The sequence below is a fragment of the Borostomias antarcticus genome, assembly GCF_949987555.1.
Source record: "Borostomias antarcticus genome assembly, chromosome: 18".
NCBI classification, from domain to species: Eukaryota; Metazoa; Chordata; class Actinopteri; order Stomiiformes; family Stomiidae; genus Borostomias; species Borostomias antarcticus.
The window spans coordinates 20771395-20793149 of record NC_140251.1 but is presented as its reverse complement, the minus strand read 5'-3'; positions in this window follow the sequence as shown (position 1 = coordinate 20793149).

Below are 21755 nucleotides of genomic sequence, written 5' to 3'. Positions count from 1 at the left end.
TGGGATGGACAGTAGCTAGCACATTGGTTTGATAGTAGCATAGTTGGGATGGACAGTAGCTATTACATTGGTTTGATAGCATAGTTGGGATGGACAGTAGCTAGCAAATTGGTTTGATAGCAGCATAGTTGGGATGGACTGTAGCTAGCGCATTGGTTTGATAGTAGCATAGTTGGGATGGACAGTAGCTAGCGCATTGGTTTGATAGTAGCATAGTTGGGATGGACAGTAGCTAGCGCATTGGTTTGATAGTAGCATAGTTGGGATGGACTGTAGCTAGCGCATTGGTTTGATAGTAGCATAGTTGGGATGGACAGTAGCTAGCGCATTGGTTTGATAGTAGCATAGTTGGGATGGACAGTAGCTAGCGCATTGGTTTGATAGTAGCATAGTTGGGATGGACAGTAGCTAGCGCATTGGTTTGATAGTAGCATAGTTGGGATGGACAGTAGCTAGCGCATTGGTTTGATGGATGGACAGTAGCTAGCACATTGGTTTGATTGCAGCATAGTTGGGATGGACAGTAGCTAGCACATTGGTTTGATAGTAGCATAGTTGGGATGGACAGTAGCTAGCACATTGGTTTGATAGCATAGTTGGGATGGACAGTAGCTATTACATTGGTTTGATAGCATAGTTGGGATGGACAGTAGCTAGCACATTGGTTTGATAGCAGCATAGTTGGGATGGACTGTAGCTAGCACATTGGTTTGATAGTAGCATAGTGTGGATGGACAGTAGCTAGCACATTGGTTTGATGGATGGACAGTAGCTAGCACATTGGTTTGATAGTAGCATAGTTGGAATGGACAGTAGCTAGCGCATTGGTTTGATAGTAGCATAGTTGGGATGGACAGTAGCTATTACATTGGTTTGATAGCATAGTTGGGATGGACAGTAGCTAGCGCATTGGTTTGATAGTAGCATAGTTGGGATGGACAGTAGCTAGCGCATTGGTATGATAGTAGCATAGTTGGGATGGACAGTAGCTAGCGCATTGGTTTAATAGTAGCATAGTGTGGATGGACAGTAGCTAGCACATTGGTTTGATGGATGGACAGTAGCTAGCACATTGGTTTGATAGTAGCATAGTTGGAATGGACAGTAGCTAGCGCATTGGTTTGATAGTTGCATAGTTGGGATGGACAGTAGCTATTACATTGGTTTGATAGCATAGTTGGGATGGACAGTAGCTAGCGCATTGGTTTGATAGTAGCATAGTTGGGATGGACAGTAGCTAGCGCATTGGTATGATAGTAGCATAGTTGGGATGGACAGTAGCTAGCGCATTGGTTTGATAGTAGCATAGTTGGGATGGACAGTAGCTAGCGCATTGGTTTGATAGTAGCATAGTTGGGATGGACAGTAGCTAGCGCATTGGTTTGATAGCATAGTTGGGATGGACAGTAGCTAGCACATTGGTTTGATAGCAGCATAGTTGGGATGAACAGTAGCTAGCACATTGGTTTGATAGTAGCATAGTTGGGATGGACAGTAGCTAGCGCATTGGTTTGATGGATGGACAGTAGCTAGCACATTGGTTTGATTGCAGCATAGTTGGGATGGACAGTAGCTATTACATTGGTTTGATAGCATAGTTGGGATGGACAGTAGCTAGCGCATTGGTTTGATAGTAGCATAGTTGGGATGGACAGTAGCTATTACATTGGTTTGATAGCATAGTTGGGATGGACAGTAGCTAGCACATTGGTTTGATAGTAGCATAGTTGGGATGGACAGTAGCTATTACATTGGTTTGATAGCATAGTTGGGATGGACAGTAGCTAGCAAATTGGTTTGATAGCATAGTTGGGATGGACTGTAGCTAGCGCATTGGTTTGATAGTAGCATAGTTGGGATGGACAGTAGCTAGCGCATTGGTTTGATAGTAGCATAGTTGGGATGGACAGTAGCTAGCGCATTGGTTTGATAGTAGCATAGTTGGGATGGACAGTAGCTAGCGCATTGGTTTGATAGTAGCATAGTTGGGATGGACAGTAGCTAGCGCATTGGTTTGATAGTAGCATAGTTGGGATGGACAGTAGCTAGCGCATTGGTTTGATGGATGGACAGTAGCTAGCACATTGGTTTGATTGCAGCATAGTTGGGATGGACAGTAGCTAGCACATTGGTTTGATAGTAGCATAGTTGGGATGGACAGTAGCTAGCACATTGGTTTGATAGCATAGTTGGGATGGACAGTAGATAGCGCATTGGTTTGATAGTAGCATAGTTGGGATGGACAGTAGCTATTACATTGGTTTGATAGCATAGTTGGGATGGACAGTAGCTAGCACATTGGTTTGATAGCAGCATAGTTGGGATGGACTGTAGCTAGCACATTGGTTTGATAGTAGCATAGTGTGGATGGACAGTAGCTAGCACATTGGTTTGATGGATGGACAGTAGCTAGCGCATTGGTTTGATAGTAGCATAGTTGGGATGGACAGTAGCTAGCGCATTGGTTTGATAGTAGCATAGTTGGGATGGACAGTAGCTATTACATTGGTTTGATAGCATAGTTGGGATGGACAGTAGCTAGCGCATTGGTTTGATAGTAGCATAGTTGGGATGGACAGTAGCTAGCGCATTGGTTTGATAGCATAGTTGGTATGGACAGTAGCTAGCACATTGGTTTGATAGCAGCATAGTTGGGATGAACAGTAGCTAGCACATTGGTTTGATAGTAGCATAGTTGGGATGGACAGTAGCTAGCGCATTGGTTTGATGGATGGACAGTAGCTAGCACATTGGTTTGATTGCAGCATAGTTGGGATGGACAGTAGCTATTACATTGGTTTGATAGCATAGTTGGGATGGACAGTAGCTAGCACATTGGTTTGATAGTAGCATAGTTGGGATGGACAGTAGCTATTACATTGGTTTGATAGCATAGTTGGGATGGACAGTAGCTAGCACATTGGTTTGATAGCAGCATAGTTGGGATGGACTGTAGCTAGCGCATTGGTTTGATAGTAGCATAGTTGGGATGGACAGTAGCTAGCGCATTGGTTTGATAGTAGCATAGTTGGGATGGACAGTAGCTAGCGCATTGGTTTGATAGTAGCATAGTTGGGATGGACAGTAGCTAGCGCATTGGTTTGATGGATGGACAGTAGCTAGCACATTGGTTTGATTGCAGCATAGTTGGGATGGACAGTAGCTAGCACATTGGTTTGATAGTAGCATAGTTGGGATGGACAGTAGCTAGCACATTGGTTTGATAGCATAGTTGGGATGGACAGTAGATAGCGCATTGGTTTGATAGTAGCATAGTTGGGATGGACAGTAGCTATTACATTGGTTTGATAGCATAGTTGGGATGGACAGTAGCTAGCACATTGGTTTGATAGCAGCATAGTTGGGATGGACTGTAGCTAGCACATTGGTTTGATAGTAGCATAGTGTGGATGGACAGTAGCTAGCACATTGGTTTGATGGATGGACAGTAGCTAGCACATTGGTTTGATAGTAGCATAGTTGGAATGGACAGTAGCTAGCGCATTGGTTTGATAGTAGCATAGTTGGGATGGACAGTAGCTATTACATTGGTTTGATAGCATAGTTGGGATGGACAGTAGCTAGCGCATTGGTTTGATAGTAGCATAGTTGGGATGGACAGTAGCTAGCGCATTGGTATGATAGTAGCATAGTTGGGATGGACAGTAGCTAGCGCATTGGTTTGATAGTAGCATAGTTGGGATGGACAGTAGCTAGCGCATTGGTTTGATAGCATAGTTGGGATGGACAGTAGCTAGCACATTGGTTTGATAGCAGCATAGTTGGGATGAACAGTAGCTAGCACATTGGTTTGATAGTAGCATAGTTGGGATGGACAGTAGCTAGCGCATTGTTTTGATGGATGGACAGTAGCTAGCACATTGGTTTGATTGCAGCATAGTTGGGATGGACAGTAGCTATTACATTGGTTTGATAGCATAGTTGGGATGGACAGTAGCTAGCGCATTGGTTTGATAGTAGCATAGTTGGGATGGACAGTAGCTAGCGCATTGGTTTGATAGTAGCATAGTTGGGATGGACAGTAGCTAGCGCATTGGTTTGATAGCATAGTTGGGATGGACAGTAGCTAGCACATTGGTTTGATAGCAGCATAGTTGGGATGAACAGTAGCTAGCACATTGGTTTGATAGTAGCATAGTTGGGATGGACAGTAGCTAGCGCATTGGTTTGATGGATGGACAGTAGCTAGCACATTGGTTTGATTGCAGCATAGTTGGGATGGACAGTAGCTATTACATTGGTTTGATAGCATAGTTGGGATGGACAGTAGCTAGCACATTGGTTTGATAGTAGCAAAGTTGGGATGGACAGTAGCTATTACATTGGTTTGATAGCATAGTTGGGATGGACAGTAGCTAGCAAATTGGTTTGATAGCAGCATAGTTGGGATGGACTGTAGCTAGCGCATTGGTTTGATAGTAGCATAGTTGGGATGGACAGTAGCTAGCGCATTGGTTTGATAGTAGCATAGTTGGGATGGACAGTAGCTAGCGCATTGGTTTGATAGCATAGTTGGGATGGACAGTAGCTAGCACATTGGTTTGATAGCAGCATAGTTGGGATGAACAGTAGCTAGCACATTGGTTTGATAGTAGCATAGTTGGGATGGACAGTAGCTAGCGCATTGGTTTGATGGATGGACAGTAGCTAGCACATTGGTTTGATTGCAGCATAGTTGGGATGGACAGTAGCTATTACATTGGTTTGATAGCATAGTTGGGATGGACAGTAGCTAGCACATTGGTTTGATAGTAGCATAGTTGGGATGGACAGTAGCTATTACATTGGTTTGATAGCATAGTTGGGATGGACAGTAGCTAGCACATTGGTTTGATAGTAGCATAGTTGGGATGGACAGTAGCTATTACATTGGTTTGATAGCATAGTTGGGATGGACAGTAGCTAGCAAATTGGTTTGATAGCAGCATAGTTGGGATGGACTGTAGCTAGCGCATTGGTTTGATAGTAGCATAGTTGGGATGGACAGTAGCTAGCGCATTGGTTTGATAGTAGCATAGTTGGGATGGACAGTAGCTAGCGCATTGGTTTGATAGTAGCATAGTTGGGATGGACAGTAGCTAGCGCATTGGTTTGATAGTAGCATAGTTGGGATGGACAGTAGCTAGCGCATTGGTTTGATAGTAGCATAGTTGGGATGGACAGTAGCTAGCGCATTGGTTTGATGGATGGACAGTAGCTAGCACATTGGTTTGATTGCAGCATAGTTGGGATGGACAGTAGCTAGCACATTGGTTTGATAGTAGCATAGTTGGGATGGACAGTAGCTAGCACATTGGTTTGATAGCATAGTTGGGATGGACAGTAGATAGCGCATTGGTTTGATAGTAGCATAGTTGGGATGGACAGTAGCTATTAGATTGGTTTGATAGCATAGTTGGGATGGACAGTAGCTAGCACATTGGTTTGATAGCAGCATAGTTGGGATGGACTGTAGCTAGCACATTGGTTTGATAGTAGCATAGTGTGGATGGACAGTAGCTAGCACATTGGTTTGATGGATGGACAGTAGCTAGCGCATTGGTTTGATAGTAGCATAGTTGGGATGGACAGTAGCTAGCGCATTGGTTTGATAGCATAGTTGGGATGGACAGTAGCTAGCACATTGGTTTGATAGCAGCATAGTTGGGATGAACAGTAGCTAGCACATTGGTTTGATAGTAGCATAGTTGGGATGGACAGTAGCTAGCGCATTGGTTTGATGGATGGACAGTAGCTAGCACATTGGTTTGATTGCAGCATAGTTGGGATGGACAGTAGCTATTACATTGGTTTGATAGCATAGTTGGGATGGACAGTAGCTAGCACATTGGTTTGATAGTAGCATAGTTGGGATGGACAGTAGCTATTACATTGGTTTGATAGCATAGTTGGGATGGACAGTAGCTAGCAAATTGGTTTGATAGCAGCATAGTTGGGATGGACTGTAGCTAGCGCATTGGTTTGATAGTAGCATAGTTGGGATGGACAGTAGCTAGCGCATTGGTTTGATAGTAGCATAGTTGGGATGGACAGTAGCTAGCGCATTGGTTTGATAGCATAGTTGGGATGGACAGTAGCTAGCACATTGGTTTGATAGCAGCATAGTTGGGATGAACAGTAGCTAGCACATTGGTTTGATAGTAGCATAGTTGGGATGGACAGTAGCTAGCGCATTGGTTTGATGGATGGACAGTAGCTAGCACATTGGTTTGATTGCAGCATAGTTGGGATGGACAGTAGCTATTACATTGGTTTGATAGCATAGTTGGGATGGACAGTAGCTAGCACATTGGTTTGATAGTAGCATAGTTGGGATGGACAGTAGCTATTACATTGGTTTGATAGCATAGTTGGGATGGACAGTAGCTAGCACATTGGTTTGATAGTAGCATAGTTGGGATGGACAGTAGCTATTACATTGGTTTGATAGCATAGTTGGGATGGACAGTAGCTAGCAAATTGGTTTGATAGCAGCATAGTTGGGATGGACTGTAGCTAGCACATTGGTTTGATAGTAGCATAGTGTGGATGGACAGTAGCTAGCACATTGGTTTGATGGATGGACAGTAGCTAGCACATTGGTTTGATAGTAGCATAGTTGGAATGGACATTAGCTAGCACATTGGTTTGATAGCAGCATAGTTGGGATGAACAGTAGCTAGCACATTGGTTTGATAGTAGCATAGTTGGGATGGACAGTAGCTAGCGCATTGGTTTGATGGATGGACAGTAGCTAGCACATTGGTTTGATTGCAGCATAGTTGGGATGGACAGTAGCTATTACATTGGTTTGATAGCATAGTTGGGATGGACAGTAGCTAGCACATTGGTTTGATAGTAGCATAGTTGGAATGGACAGTAGCTAGCGCATTGGTTTGATAGTAGCATAGTTGGGATGGACAGTAGCTATTACATTGGTTTGATAGCATAGTTGGGATTGACAGTAGCTAGCGCATTGGTTTGATAGTAGCATAGTTGGGATGGACAGTAGCTAGCGCATTGGTTTGATAGCATAGTTGGGATGGACAGTAGCTAGCACATTGGTTTGATAGCAGCATAGTTGGGATGAACAGTAGCTAGCACATTGGTTTGATAGTAGCATAGTTGGGATGGACAGTAGCTAGCGCATTGGTTTGATGGATGGACAGTAGCTAGCACATTGGTTTGATTGCAGCATAGTTGGGATGGACAGTAGCTATTACATTGGTTTGATAGCATAGTTGGGATGGACAGTAGCTAGCACATTGGTTTGATAGTAGCATAGTTGGGATGGACAGTAGCTATTACATTGGTTTGATAGCATAGTTGGGATGGACAGTAGCTAGCAAATTGGTTTGATAGCAGCATAGTTGGGATGGACTGAAGCTAGCGCATTGGTTTGATAGTAGCATAGTTGGGATGGACAGTAGCTAGCGCATTGGTTTGATAGTAGCATAGTTGGGATGGACAGTAGCTAGCGCATTGGTTTGATAGTAGCATAGTTGGGATGGACTGTAGCTAGCGCATTGGTTTGATAGTAGCATAGTTGGGATGGACAGTAGCTAGCGCATTGGTTTGATAGTAGCATAGTTGGGATGGACAGTAGCTATTACATTGGTTTGATAGCATAGTTGGGATGGACAGTAGCTAGCAAATTGGTTTGATAGCAGCATAGTTGGGATGGACTGTAGCTAGCGCATTGGTTTGATAGTAGCATAGTTGGGATGGACAGTAGCTAGCGCATTGGTTTGATAGTAGCATAGTTGGGATGGACAGTAGCTAGCGCATTGGTTTGATAGTAGCATAGTTGGGATGGACAGTAGCTAGCGCATTGGTTTGATGGATGGACAGTAGCTAGCACATTGGTTTGATTGCAGCATAGTTGGGATGGACAGTAGCTAGCACATTGGTTTGATAGTAGCATAGTTGGGATGGACAGTAGCTAGCACATTGGTTTGATAGCATAGTTGGGATGGACAGTAGCTATTACATTGGTTTGATAGCATAGTTGGGATGGACAGTAGCTAGCACATTGGTTTGATAGTAGCATAGTTGGGATGGACAGTAGCTATTACATTGGTTTGATAGCATAGTTGGGATGGACAGTAGCTAGCAAATTGGTTTGATAGCAGCATAGTTGGGATGGACTGTAGCTAGCACATTGGTTTGATAGTAGCATAGTGTGGATGGACAGTAGCTAGCACATTGGTTTGATGGATGGACAGTAGCTAGCACATTGGTTTGATAGTAGCATAGTTGGAATGGACATTAGCTAGCACATTGGTTTGATAGCAGCATAGTTGGGATGAACAGTAGCTAGCACATTGGTTTGATAGTAGCATAGTTGGGATGGACAGTAGCTAGCGCATTGGTTTGATGGATGGACAGTAGCTAGCACATTGGTTTGATTGCAGCATAGTTGGGATGGACAGTAGCTATTACATTGGTTTGATAGCATAGTTGGGATGGACAGTAGCTAGCGCATTGGTTTGATAGTAGCATAGTTGGGATGGACAGTAGCTAGCGCATTGGTTTGATAGTAGCATAGTTGGGATGGACAGTAGCTAGCGCATTGGTTTGATAGTAGCATAGTTGGGATGGACAGTAGCTAGCGCATTGGTTTGATAGTAGCATAGTTGGGATGGACAGTAGCTAGCGCATTGGTTTGATAGTAGCATAGTTGGGATGGACAGTAGCTAGCGCATTGGTTTGATGGATGGACAGTAGCTAGCACATTAGTTTGATTGCAGCATAGTTGGGATGGACAGTAGCTAGCACATTGGTTTGATAGTAGCATAGTTGGGATGGACAGTAGCTAGCACATTGGTTTGATAGCATAGTTGGGATGGACAGTAGATAGCGCATTGGTTTGATAGTAGCATAGTTGGGATGGACAGTAGCTATTACATTGGTTTGATAGCATAGTTGGGATGGACAGTAGCTAGCACATTGGTTTGATAGCAGCATAGTTGGGATGGACTGTAGCTAGCACATTGGTTTGATAGTAGCATAGTGTGGATGGACAGTAGCTAGCACATTGGTTTGATGGATGGACAGTAGCTAGCGCATTGGTTTGATAGTAGCATAGTTGGGATGGACAGTAGCTAGCGCATTGGTTTGATAGTAGCATAGTTGGGATGGACAGTAGCTATTACATTGGTTTGATAGCATAGTTGGGATGGACAGTAGCTAGCGCATTGGTTTGATAGTAGCATAGTTGGGATGGACAGTAGCTAGCGCATTGGTTTGATAGCATAGTTGGGATGGACAGTAGCTAGCACATTGGTTTGATAGCAGCATAGTTGGGATGAACAGTAGCTAGCACATTGGTTTGATAGTAGCATAGTTGGGATGGACAGTAGCTAGCGCATTGGTTTGATGGATGGACAGTAGCTAGCACATTGGTTTGATTGCAGCATAGTTGGGATGGACAGTAGCTATTACATTGGTTTGATAGCATAGTTGGGATGGACAGTAGCTAGCACATTGGTTTGATAGTAGCATAGTTGGGATGGACAGTAGCTATTACATTGGTTTGATAGCATAGTTGGGATGGACAGTAGCTAGCACATTGGTTTGATAGCAGCATAGTTGGGATGGACTGTAGCTAGCGCATTGGTTTGATAGTAGCATAGTTGGGATGGACAGTAGCTAGCGCATTGGTTTGATAGTAGCATAGTTGGGATGGACAGTAGCTAGCGCATTGGTTTGATAGTAGCATAGTTGGGATGGACAGTAGCTAGCGCATTGGTTTGATGGATGGACAGTAGCTAGCACATTGGTTTGATTGCAGCATAGTTGGGATGGACAGTAGCTAGCACATTGGTTTGATAGTAGCATAGTTGGGATGGACAGTAGCTAGCACATTGGTTTGATAGCATAGTTGGGATGGACAGTAGATAGCGCATTGGTTTGATAGTAGCATAGTTGGGATGGACAGTAGCTATTACATTGGTTTGATAGCATTGTTGGGATGGACAGTAGCTAGCACATTGGTTTGATAGCAGCATAGTTGGGATGGACTGTAGCTAGCACATTGGTTTGATAGTAGCATAGTGTGGATGGACAGTAGCTAGCACATTGGTTTGATGGATGGACAGTAGCTAGCACATTGGTTTGATAGTAGCATAGTTGGAATGGACAGTAGCTAGCGCATTGGTTTGATAGTAGCATAGTTGGGATGGACAGTAGCTATTACATTGGTTTGATAGCATAGTTGGGATGGACAGTAGCTAGCGCATTGGTTTGATAGTAGCATAGTTGGGATGGACAGTAGCTAGCGCATTGGTATGATAGTAGCATAGTTGGGATGGACAGTAGCTAGCGCATTGGTTTGATAGTAGCATAGTTGGGATGGACAGTAGCTAGCGCATTGGTTTGATAGCATAGTTGGGATGGACAGTAGCTAGCACATTGGTTTGATAGCAGCATAGTTGGGATGAACAGTAGCTAGCACATTGGTTTGATAGTAGCATAGTTGGGATGGACAGTAGCTAGCGCATTGGTTTGATGGATGGACAGTAGCTAGCACATTGGTTTGATTGCAGCATAGTTGGGATGGACAGTAGCTATTACATTGGTTTGATAGCATAGTTGGGATGGACAGTAGCTAGCGCATTGGTTTGATAGTAGCATAGTTGGGATGGACAGTAGCTAGCGCATTGGTTTGATAGTAGCATAGTTGGGATGGACAGTAGCTAGCGCATTGGTTTGATAGCATAGTTGGGATGGACAGTAGCTAGCACATTGGTTTGATAGCAGCATAGTTGGGATGAACAGTAGCTAGCACATTGGTTTGATAGTAGCATAGTTGGGATGGACAGTAGCTAGCGCATTGGTTTGATGGATGGACAGTAGCTAGCACATTGGTTTGATTGCAGCATAGTTGGGATGGACAGTAGCTATTACATTGGTTTGATAGCATAGTTGGGATGGACAGTAGCTAGCACATTGGTTTGATAGTAGCATAGTTGGGATGGACAGTAGCTATTACATTGGTTTGATAGCATAGTTGGGATGGACAGTAGCTAGCAAATTGGTTTGATAGCAGCATAGTTGGGATGGACTGTAGCTAGCGCATTGGTTTGATAGTAGCATAGTTGGGATGGACAGTAGCTAGCGCATTGGTTTGATAGTAGCATAGTTGGGATGGACAGTAGCTAGCGCATTGGTTTGATAGCATAGTTGGGATGGACAGTAGCTAGCACATTGGTTTGATAGCAGCATAGTTGGGATGAACAGTAGCTAGCACATTGGTTTGATAGTAGCATAGTTGGGATGGACAGTAGCTAGCGCATTGGTTTGATGGATGGACAGTAGCTAGCACATTGGTTTGATTGCAGCATAGTTGGGATGGACAGTAGCTATTACATTGGTTTGATAGCATAGTTGGGATGGACAGTAGCTAGCACATTGGTTTGATAGTAGCATAGTTGGGATGGACAGTAGCTATTACATTGGTTTGATAGCATAGTTGGGATGGACAGTAGCTAGCACATTGGTTTGATAGTAGCATAGTTGGGATGGACAGTAGCTATTACATTGGTTTGATAGCATAGTTGGGATGGACAGTAGCTAGCAAATTGGTTTGATAGCAGCATAGTTGGGATGGACTGTAGCTAGCGCATTGGTTTGATAGTAGCATAGTTGGGATGGACAGTAGCTAGCGCATTGGTTTGATAGCATAGTTGGGATGGACAGTAGCTAGCACATTGGTTTGATAGCAGCATAGTTGGGATGAACAGTAGCTAGCACATTGGTTTGATAGTAGCATAGTTGGGATGGACAGTAGCTAGCGCATTGGTTTGATGGATGGACAGTAGCTAGCACATTGGTTTGATTGCAGCATAGTTGGGATGGACAGTAGCTATTACATTGGTTTGATAGCATAGTTGGGATGGACAGTAGCTAGCACATTGGTTTGATAGTAGCATAGTTGGGATGGACAGTAGCTATTACATTGGTTTGATAGCATAGTTGGGATGGACAGTAGCTAGCACATTGGTTTGATAGTAGCATAGTTGGGATGGACAGTAGCTATTACATTGGTTTGATAGCATAGTTGGGATGGACAGTAGCTAGCAAATTGGTTTGATAGCAGCATAGTTGGGATGGACTGTAGCTAGCGCATTGGTTTGATAGTAGCATAGTTGGGATGGACAGTAGCTAGCGCATTGGTTTGATAGTAGCATAGTTGGGATGGACAGTAGCTAGCGCATTGGTTTGATAGTAGCATAGTTGGGATGGACAGTAGCTAGCGCATTGGTTTGATAGTAGCATAGTTGGGATGGACAGTAGCTAGCGCATTGGTTTGATAGTAGCATAGTTGGGATGGACAGTAGCTAGCGCATTGGTTTGATGGATGGACAGTAGCTAGCACATTGGTTTGATTGCAGCATAGTTGGGATGGACAGTAGCTAGCACATTGGTTTGATAGTAGCATAGTTGGGATGGACAGTAGCTAGCACATTGGTTTGATAGCATAGTTGGGATGGACAGTAGATAGCGCATTGGTTTGATAGTAGCATAGTTGGGATGGACAGTAGCTATTAGATTGGTTTGATAGCATAGTTGGGATGGACAGTAGCTAGCACATTGGTTTGATAGCAGCATAGTTGGGATGGACTGTAGCTAGCACATTGGTTTGATAGTAGCATAGTGTGGATGGACAGTAGCTAGCACATTGGTTTGATGGATGGACAGTAGCTAGCGCATTGGTTTGATAGTAGCATAGTTGGGATGGACAGTAGCTAGCGCATTGGTTTGATAGCATAGTTGGGATGGACAGTAGCTAGCACATTGGTTTGATAGCAGCATAGTTGGGATGAACAGTAGCTAGCACATTGGTTTGATAGTAGCATAGTTGGGATGGACAGTAGCTAGCGCATTGGTTTGATGGATGGACAGTAGCTAGCACATTGGTTTGATTGCAGCATAGTTGGGATGGACAGTAGCTATTACATTGGTTTGATAGCATAGTTGGGATGGACAGTAGCTAGCACATTGGTTTGATAGTAGCATAGTTGGGATGGACAGTAGCTATTACATTGGTTTGATAGCATAGTTGGGATGGACAGTAGCTAGCAAATTGGTTTGATAGCAGCATAGTTGGGATGGACTGTAGCTAGCGCATTGGTTTGATAGTAGCATAGTTGGGATGGACAGTAGCTAGCGCATTGGTTTGATAGTAGCATAGTTGGGATGGACAGTAGCTAGCGCATTGGTTTGATAGCATAGTTGGGATGGACAGTAGCTAGCACATTGGTTTGATAGCAGCATAGTTGGGATGAACAGTAGCTAGCACATTGGTTTGATAGTAGCATAGTTGGGATGGACAGTAGCTATTACATTGGTTTGATAGCATAGTTGGGATGGACAGTAGCTAGCGCATTGGTTTGATAGTAGCATAGTTGGGATGGACAGTAGCTAGCGCATTGGTTTGATAGCATAGTTGGGATGGACAGTAGCTAGCACATTGGTTTGATAGCAGCATAGTTGGGATGAACAGTAGCTAGCACATTGGTTTGATAGTAGCATAGTGGGGATGGACAGTAGCTAGCGCATTGGTTTGATGGATGGACAGTAGCTAGCACATTGGTTTGATTGCAGCATAGTTGGGATGGACAGTAGCTATTACATTGGTTTGATAGCATAGTTGGGATGGACAGTAGCTAGCACATTGGTTTGATAGTAGCATAGTTGGGATGGACAGTAGCTATTACATTGGTTTGATAGCATAGTTGGGATGGACAGTAGCTAGCACATTGGTTTGATAGCAGCATAGTTGGGATGGACTGTAGCTAGCGCATTGGTTTGATAGTAGCATAGTTGGGATGGACAGTAGCTAGCGCATTGGTTTGATAGTAGCATAGTTGGGATGGACAGTAGCTAGCGCATTGGTTTGATAGTAGCATAGTTGGGATGGACAGTAGCTAGCGCATTGGTTTGATGGATGGACAGTAGCTAGCACATTGGTTTGATTGCAGCATAGTTGGGATGGACAGTAGCTAGCACATTGGTTTGATAGTAGCATAGTTGGGATGGACAGTAGCTAGCACATTGGTTTGATAGCATAGTTGGGATGGACAGTAGATAGCGCATTGGTTTGATAGTAGCATAGTTGGGATGGACAGTAGCTATTACATTGGTTTGATAGCATAGTTGGGATGGACAGTAGCTAGCACATTGGTTTGATAGCAGCATAGTTGGGATGGACTGTAGCTAGCACATTGGTTTGATAGTAGCATAGTGTGGATGGACAGTAGCTAGCACATTGGTTTGATGGATGGACAGTAGCTAGCACATTGGTTTGATAGTAGCATAGTTGGAATGGACAGTAGCTAGCGCATTGGTTTGATAGTAGCATAGTTGGGATGGACAGTAGCTATTACATTGGTTTGATAGCATAGTTGGGATGGACAGTAGCTAGCGCATTGGTTTGATAGTAGCATAGTTGGGATGGACAGTAGCTAGCGCATTGGTATGATAGTAGCATAGTTGGGATGGACAGTAGCTAGCGCATTGGTTTGATAGTAGCATAGTTGGGATGGACAGTAGCTAGCGCATTGGTTTGATAGCATAGTTGGGATGGACAGTAGCTAGCACATTGGTTTGATAGCAGCATAGTTGGGATGAACAGTAGCTAGCACATTGGTTTGATAGTAGCATAGTTGGGATGGACAGTAGCTATTACATTGGTTTGATAGCATAGTTGGGATGGACAGTAGCTAGCAAATTGGTTTGATAGCAGCATAGTTGGGATGGACTGAAGCTAGCGCATTGGTTTGATAGTAGCATAGTTGGGATGGACAGTAGCTAGCGCATTGGTTTGATAGTAGCATAGTTGGGATGAACAGTAGCTAGCACATTGGTTTGATAGTAGCATAGTTGGGATGGACAGTAGCTAGCGCATTGGTTTGATGGATGGACAGTAGCTAGCACATTGGTTTGATTGCAGCATAGTTGGGATGGACAGTAGCTATTACATTGGTTTGATAGCATAGTTGGGATGGACAGTAGCTAGCGCATTGGTTTGATAGTAGCATAGTTGGGATGGACAGTAGCTAGCGCATTGGTTTGATAGTAGCATAGTTGGGATGGACAGTAGCTAGCGCATTGGTTTGATAGCATAGTTGGGATGGACAGTAGCTAGCACATTGGTTTGATAGCAGCATAGTTGGGATGAACAGTAGCTAGCACATTGGTTTGATAGTAGCATAGTTGGGATGGACAGTAGCTAGCGCATTGGTTTGATGGATGGACAGTAGCTAGCACATTGGTTTGATTGCAGCATAGTTGGGATGGACAGTAGCTATTACATTGGTTTGATAGCATAGTTGGGATGGACAGTAGCTAGCACATTGGTTTGATAGTAGCATAGTTGGGATGGACAGTAGCTATTACATTGGTTTGATAGCATAGTTGGGATGGACAGTAGCTAGCAAATTGGTTTGATAGCAGCATAGTTGGGATGGACTGTAGCTAGCGCATTGGTTTGATAGTAGCATAGTTGGGATGGACAGTAGCTAGCGCATTGGTTTGATAGTAGCATAGTTGGGATGGACAGTAGCTAGCGCATTGGTTTGATAGCATAGTTGGGATGGACAGTAGCTAGCACATTGGTTTGATAGCAGCATAGTTGGGATGAACAGTAGCTAGCACATTGGTTTGATAGTAGCATAGTTGGGATGGACAGTAGCTAGCGCATTGGTTTGATGGATGGACAGTAGCTAGCACATTGGTTTGATTGCAGCATAGTTGGGATGGACAGTAGCTATTACATTGGTTTGATAGCATAGTTGGGATGGACAGTAGCTAGCACATTGGTTTGATAGTAGCATAGTTGGGATGGACAGTAGCTATTACATTGGTTTGATAGCATAGTTGGGATGGACAGTAGCTAGCACATTGGTTTGATAGTAGCATAGTTGGGATGGACAGTAGCTATTACATTGGTTTGATAGCATAGTTGGGATGGACAGTAGCTAGCAAATTGGTTTGATAGCAGCATAGTTGGGATGGACTGTAGCTAGCGCATTGGTTTGATAGTAGCATAGTTGGGATGGACAGTAGCTAGCGCATTGGTTTGATAGTAGCATAGTTGGGATGGACAGTAGCTAGCGCATTGGTTTGATAGTAGCATAGTTGGGATGGACAGTAGCTAGCGCATTGGTTTGATAGTAGCATAGTTGGGATGGACAGTAGCTAGCGCATTGGTTTGATGGATGGACAGTAGCTAGCACATTGGTTTGATTGCAGCATAGTTGGGATGGACAGTAGCTAGCACATTGGTTTGATAGTAGCATAGTTGGGATGGACAGTAGCTAGCACATTGGTTTGATAGCATAGTTGGGATGGACAGTAGATAGCGCATTGGTTTGATAGTAGCATAGTTGGGATGGACAGTAGCTATTAGATTGGTTTGATAGCATAGTTGGGATGGACAGTAGCTAGCACATTGGTTTGATAGCAGCATAGTTGGGATGGACTGTAGCTAGCACATTGGTTTGATAGTAGCATAGTGTGGATGGACAGTAGCTAGCACATTGGTTTGATGGATGGACAGTAGCTAGCGCATTGGTTTGATAGTAGCATAGTTGGGATGGACAGTAGCTAGCGCATTGGTTTGATAGCATAGTTGGGATGGACAGTAGCTAGCACATTGGTTTGATAGCAGCATAGTTGGGATGAACAGTAGCTAGCACATTGGTTTGATAGTAGCATAGTTGGGATGGACAGTAGCTAGCGCATTGGTTTGATGGATGGACAGTAGCTAGCACATTGGTTTGATTGCAGCATAGTTGGGATGGACAGTAGCTATTACATTGGTTTGATAGCATAGTTGGGATGGACAGTAGCTAGCACATTGGTTTGATAGTAGCATAGTTGGGATGGACAGTAGCTATTACATTGGTTTGATAGCATAGTTGGGATGGACAGTAGCTAGCAAATTGGTTTGATAGCAGCATAGTTGGGATGGACTGTAGCTAGCGCATTGGTTTGATAGTAGCATAGTTGGGATGGACAGTAGCTAGCGCATTGGTTTGATAGTAGCATAGTTGGGATGGACAGTAGCTAGCGCATTGGTTTGATAGTAGCATAGTTGGGATGGACAGTAGCTAGCGCATTGGTTTGATAGTAGCATAGTTGGGATGGACAGTAGCTAGCGCATTGGTTTGATGGATGGACAGTAGCTAGCACATTGGTTTGATTGCAGCATAGTTGGGATGGACAGTAGCTAGCACATTGGTTTGATAGTAGCATAGTTGGGATGGACAGTAGCTAGCACATTGGTTTGATAGCATAGTTGGGATGGACAGTAGATAGCGCATTGGTTTGATAGTAGCATAGTTGGGATGGACAGTAGCTATTAGATTGGTTTGATAGCATAGTTGGGATGGACAGTAGCTAGCACATTGGTTTGATAGCAGCATAGTTGGGATGGACTGTAGCTAGCACATTGGTTTGATAGTAGCATAGTGTGGATGGACAGTAGCTAGCACATTGGTTTGATGGATGGACAGTAGCTAGCGCATTGGTTTGATAGTAGCATAGTTGGGATGGACAGTAGCTAGCGCATTGGTTTGATAGCATAGTTGGGATGGACAGTAGCTAGCACATTGGTTTGATAGCAGCATAGTTGGGATGAACAGTAGCTAGCACATTGGTTTGATAGTAGCATAGTTGGGATGGACAGTAGCTAGCGCATTGGTTTGATGGATGGACAGTAGCTAGCACATTGGTTTGATTGCAGCATAGTTGGGATGGACAGTAGCTATTACATTGGTTTGATAGCATAGTTGGGATGGACAGTAGCTAGCACATTGGTTTGATAGTAGCATAGTTGGGATGGACAGTAGCTATTACATTGGTTTGATAGCATAGTTGGGATGGACAGTAGCTAGCAAATTGGTTTGATAGCAGCATAGTTGGGATGGACTGTAGCTAGCGCATTGGTTTGATAGTAGCATAGTTGGGATGGACAGTAGCTAGCGCATTGGTTTGATAGTAGCATAGTTGGGATGGACAGTAGCTAGCGCATTGGTTTGATAGCATAGTTGGGATGGACAGTAGCTAGCACATTGGTTTGATAGCAGCATAGTTGGGATGAACAGTAGCTAGCACATTGGTTTGATAGTAGCATAGTTGGGATGGACAGTAGCTAGCGCATTGGTTTGATGGATGGACAGTAGCTAGCACATTGGTTTGATTGCAGCATAGTTGGGATGGACAGTAGCTATTACATTGGTTTGATAGCATAGTTGGGATGGACAGTAGCTAGCACATTGGTTTGATAGTAGCATAGTTGGGATGGACAGTAGCTATTACATTGGTTTGATAGCATAGTTGGGATGGACAGTAGCTAGCACATTGGTTTGATAGTAGCATAGTTGGGATGGACAGTAGCTATTACATTGGTTTGATAGCATAGTTGGGATGGACAGTAGCTAGCAAATTGGTTTGATAGCAGCATAGTTGGGATGGACTGTAGCTAGCACATTGGTTTGATAGTAGCATAGTGTGGATGGACAGTAGCTAGCACATTGGTTTGATGGATGGACAGTAGCTAGCACATTGGTTTGATAGTAGCATAGTTGGAATGGACATTAGCTAGCACATTGGTTTGATAGCAGCATAGTTGGGATGAACAGTAGCTAGCACATTGGTTTGATAGTAGCATAGTTGGGATGGACAGTAGCTAGCGCATTGGTTTGATGGATGGACAGTAGCTAGCACATTGGTTTGATTGCAGCATAGTTGGGATGGACAGTAGCTATTACATTGGTTTGATAGCATAGTTGGGATGGACAGTAGCTAGCACATTGGTTTGATAGTAGCATAGTTGGAATGGACAGTAGCTAGCGCATTGGTTTGATAGTAGCATAGTTGGGATGGACAGTAGCTATTACATTGGTTTGATAGCATAGTTGGGATTGACAGTAGCTAGCGCATTGGTTTGATAGTAGCATAGTTGGGATGGACAGTAGCTAGCGCATTGGTTTGATAGCATAGTTGGGATGGACAGTAGCTAGCACATTGGTTTGATAGCAGCATAGTTGGGATGAACAGTAGCTAGCACATTGGTTTGATAGTAGCATAGTTGGGATGGACAGTAGCTAGCGCATTGGTTTGATGGATGGACAGTAGCTAGCACATTGGTTTGATTGCAGCATAGTTGGGATGGACAGTAGCTATTACATTGGTTTGATAGCATAGTTGGGATGGACAGTAGCTAGCACATTGGTTTGATAGTAGCATAGTTGGGATGGACAGTAGCTATTACATTGGTTTGATAGCATAGTTGGGATGGACAGTAGCTAGCAAATTGGTTTGATAGCAGCATAGTTGGGATGGACTGAAGCTAGCGCATTGGTTTGATAGTAGCATAGTTGGGATGGACAGTAGCTAGCGCATTGGTTTGATAGTAGCATAGTTGGGATGGACAGTAGCTAGCGCATTGGTTTGATAGTAGCATAGTTGGGATGGACTGTAGCTAGCGCATTGGTTTGATAGTAGCATAGTTGGGATGGACAGTAGCTAGCGCATTGGTTTGATAGTAGCATAGTTGGGATGGACAGTAGCTATTACATTGGTTTGATAGCATAGTTGGGATGGACAGTAGCTAGCAAATTGGTTTGATAGCAGCATAGTTGGGATGGACTGTAGCTAGCGCATTGGTTTGATAGTAGCATAGTTGGGATGGACAGTAGCTAGCGCATTGGTTTGATAGTAGCATAGTTGGGATGGACAGTAGCTAGCGCATTGGTTTGATAGTAGCATAGTTGGGATGGACAGTAGCTAGCGCATTGGTTTGATGGATGGACAGTAGCTAGCACATTGGTTTGATTGCAGCATAGTTGGGATGGACAGTAGCTAGCACATTGGTTTGATAGTAGCATAGTTGGGATGGACAGTAGCTAGCACATTGGTTTGATAGCATAGTTGGGATGGACAGTAGCTATTACATTGGTTTGATAGCATAGTTGGGATGGACAGTAGCTAGCACATTGGTTTGATAGTAGCATAGTTGGGATGGACAGTAGCTATTACATTGGTTTGATAGCATAGTTGGGATGGACAGTAGCTAGCAAATTGGTTTGATAGCAGCATAGTTGGGATGGACTGTAGCTAGCACATTGGTTTGATAGTAGCATAGTGTGGATGGACAGTAGCTAGCACATTGGTTTGATGGATGGACAGTAGCTAGCACATTGGTTTGATAGTAGCATAGTTGGAATGGACATTAGCTAGCACATTGGTTTGATAGCAGCATAGTTGGGATGAACAGTAGCTAGCACATTGGTTTGATAGTAGCATAGTTGGGATGGACAGTAGCTAGCGCATTGGTTTGATGGATGGACAGTAGCTAGCACATTGGTTTGATTGCAGCATAGTTGGGATGGACAGTAGCTATTACATTGGTTTGATAGCATAGTTGGGATGGACAGTAGCTAGCACATTGGTTTGATAGTAGCATAGTTGGAATGGACAGTAGCTAGCGCATTGGTTTGATAGTAGCATAGTTGGGATGGACAGTAGCTATTACATTGGTTTGATAGCATAGTTGGGATGGACAGTAGCTAGCGCATTGGTTTGATAGTAGCATAGTTGGGATGGACAGTAGCTAGCGCATTGGTTTGATAGCATAGTTGGGATGGACAGTAGCTAGCACATTGGTTTGATAGCAGCATAGTTGGGATGAACAGTAGCTAGCACATTGGTTTGATAGTAGCATAGTTGGGATGGACAGTAGCTAGCGCATTGGTTTGATGGATGGACAGTAGCTAGCACATTGGTTTGATTGCAGCATAGTTGGGATGGACAGTAGCTATTACATTGGTTTGATAGCATAGTTGGGATGGACAGTAGCTAGCACATTGGTTTGATAGTAGCATAGTTGGGATGGACAGTAGCTATTACATTGGTTTGATAGCATAGTTGGGATGGACAGTAGCTAGCAAATTGGTTTGATAGCAGCATAGTTGGGATGGACTGAAGCTAGCGCATTGGTTTGATAGTAGCATAGTTGGGATGGACAGTAGCTAGCGCATTGGTTTGATAGTAGCATAGTTGGGATGGACAGTAGCTAGCGCATTGGTTTGATAGTAGCATAGTTGGGATGGACTGTAGCTAGCGCATTGGTTTGATAGTAGCATAGTTGGGATGGACAGTAGCTAGCGCATTGGTTTGATAGTAGCATAGTTGGGATGGACAGTAGCTATTACATTGGTTTGATAGCATAGTTGGGATGGACAGTAGCTAGCAAATTGGTTTGATAGCAGCATAGTTGGGATGGACTGTAGCTAGCGCATTGGTTTGATAGTAGCATAGTTGGGATGGACAGTAGCTAGCGCATTGGTTTGATAGTAGCATAGTTGGGATGGACAGTAGCTAGCGCATTGGTTTGATGGATGGACAGTAGCTAGCACATTGGTTTGATTGCAGCATAGTTGGGATGGACAGTAGCTAGCGCATTGGTTTGATAGCATAGTTGGGATGGACAGTAGCTAGCACATTGGTTTGATAGCAGCATAGTTGGGATGAACAGTAGCTAGCACATTGGTTTGATAGTAGCATAGTTGGGATGGACAGTAGCTAGCGCATTGGTTTGATGGATGGACAGTAGCTAGCACATTGGTTTGATTGCAGCATAGTTGGGATGGACAGTAGCTATTACATTGGTTTGATAGCATAGTTGGGATGGACAGTAGCTAGCACATTGGTTTGATAGTAGCATAGTTGGGATGGACAGTAGC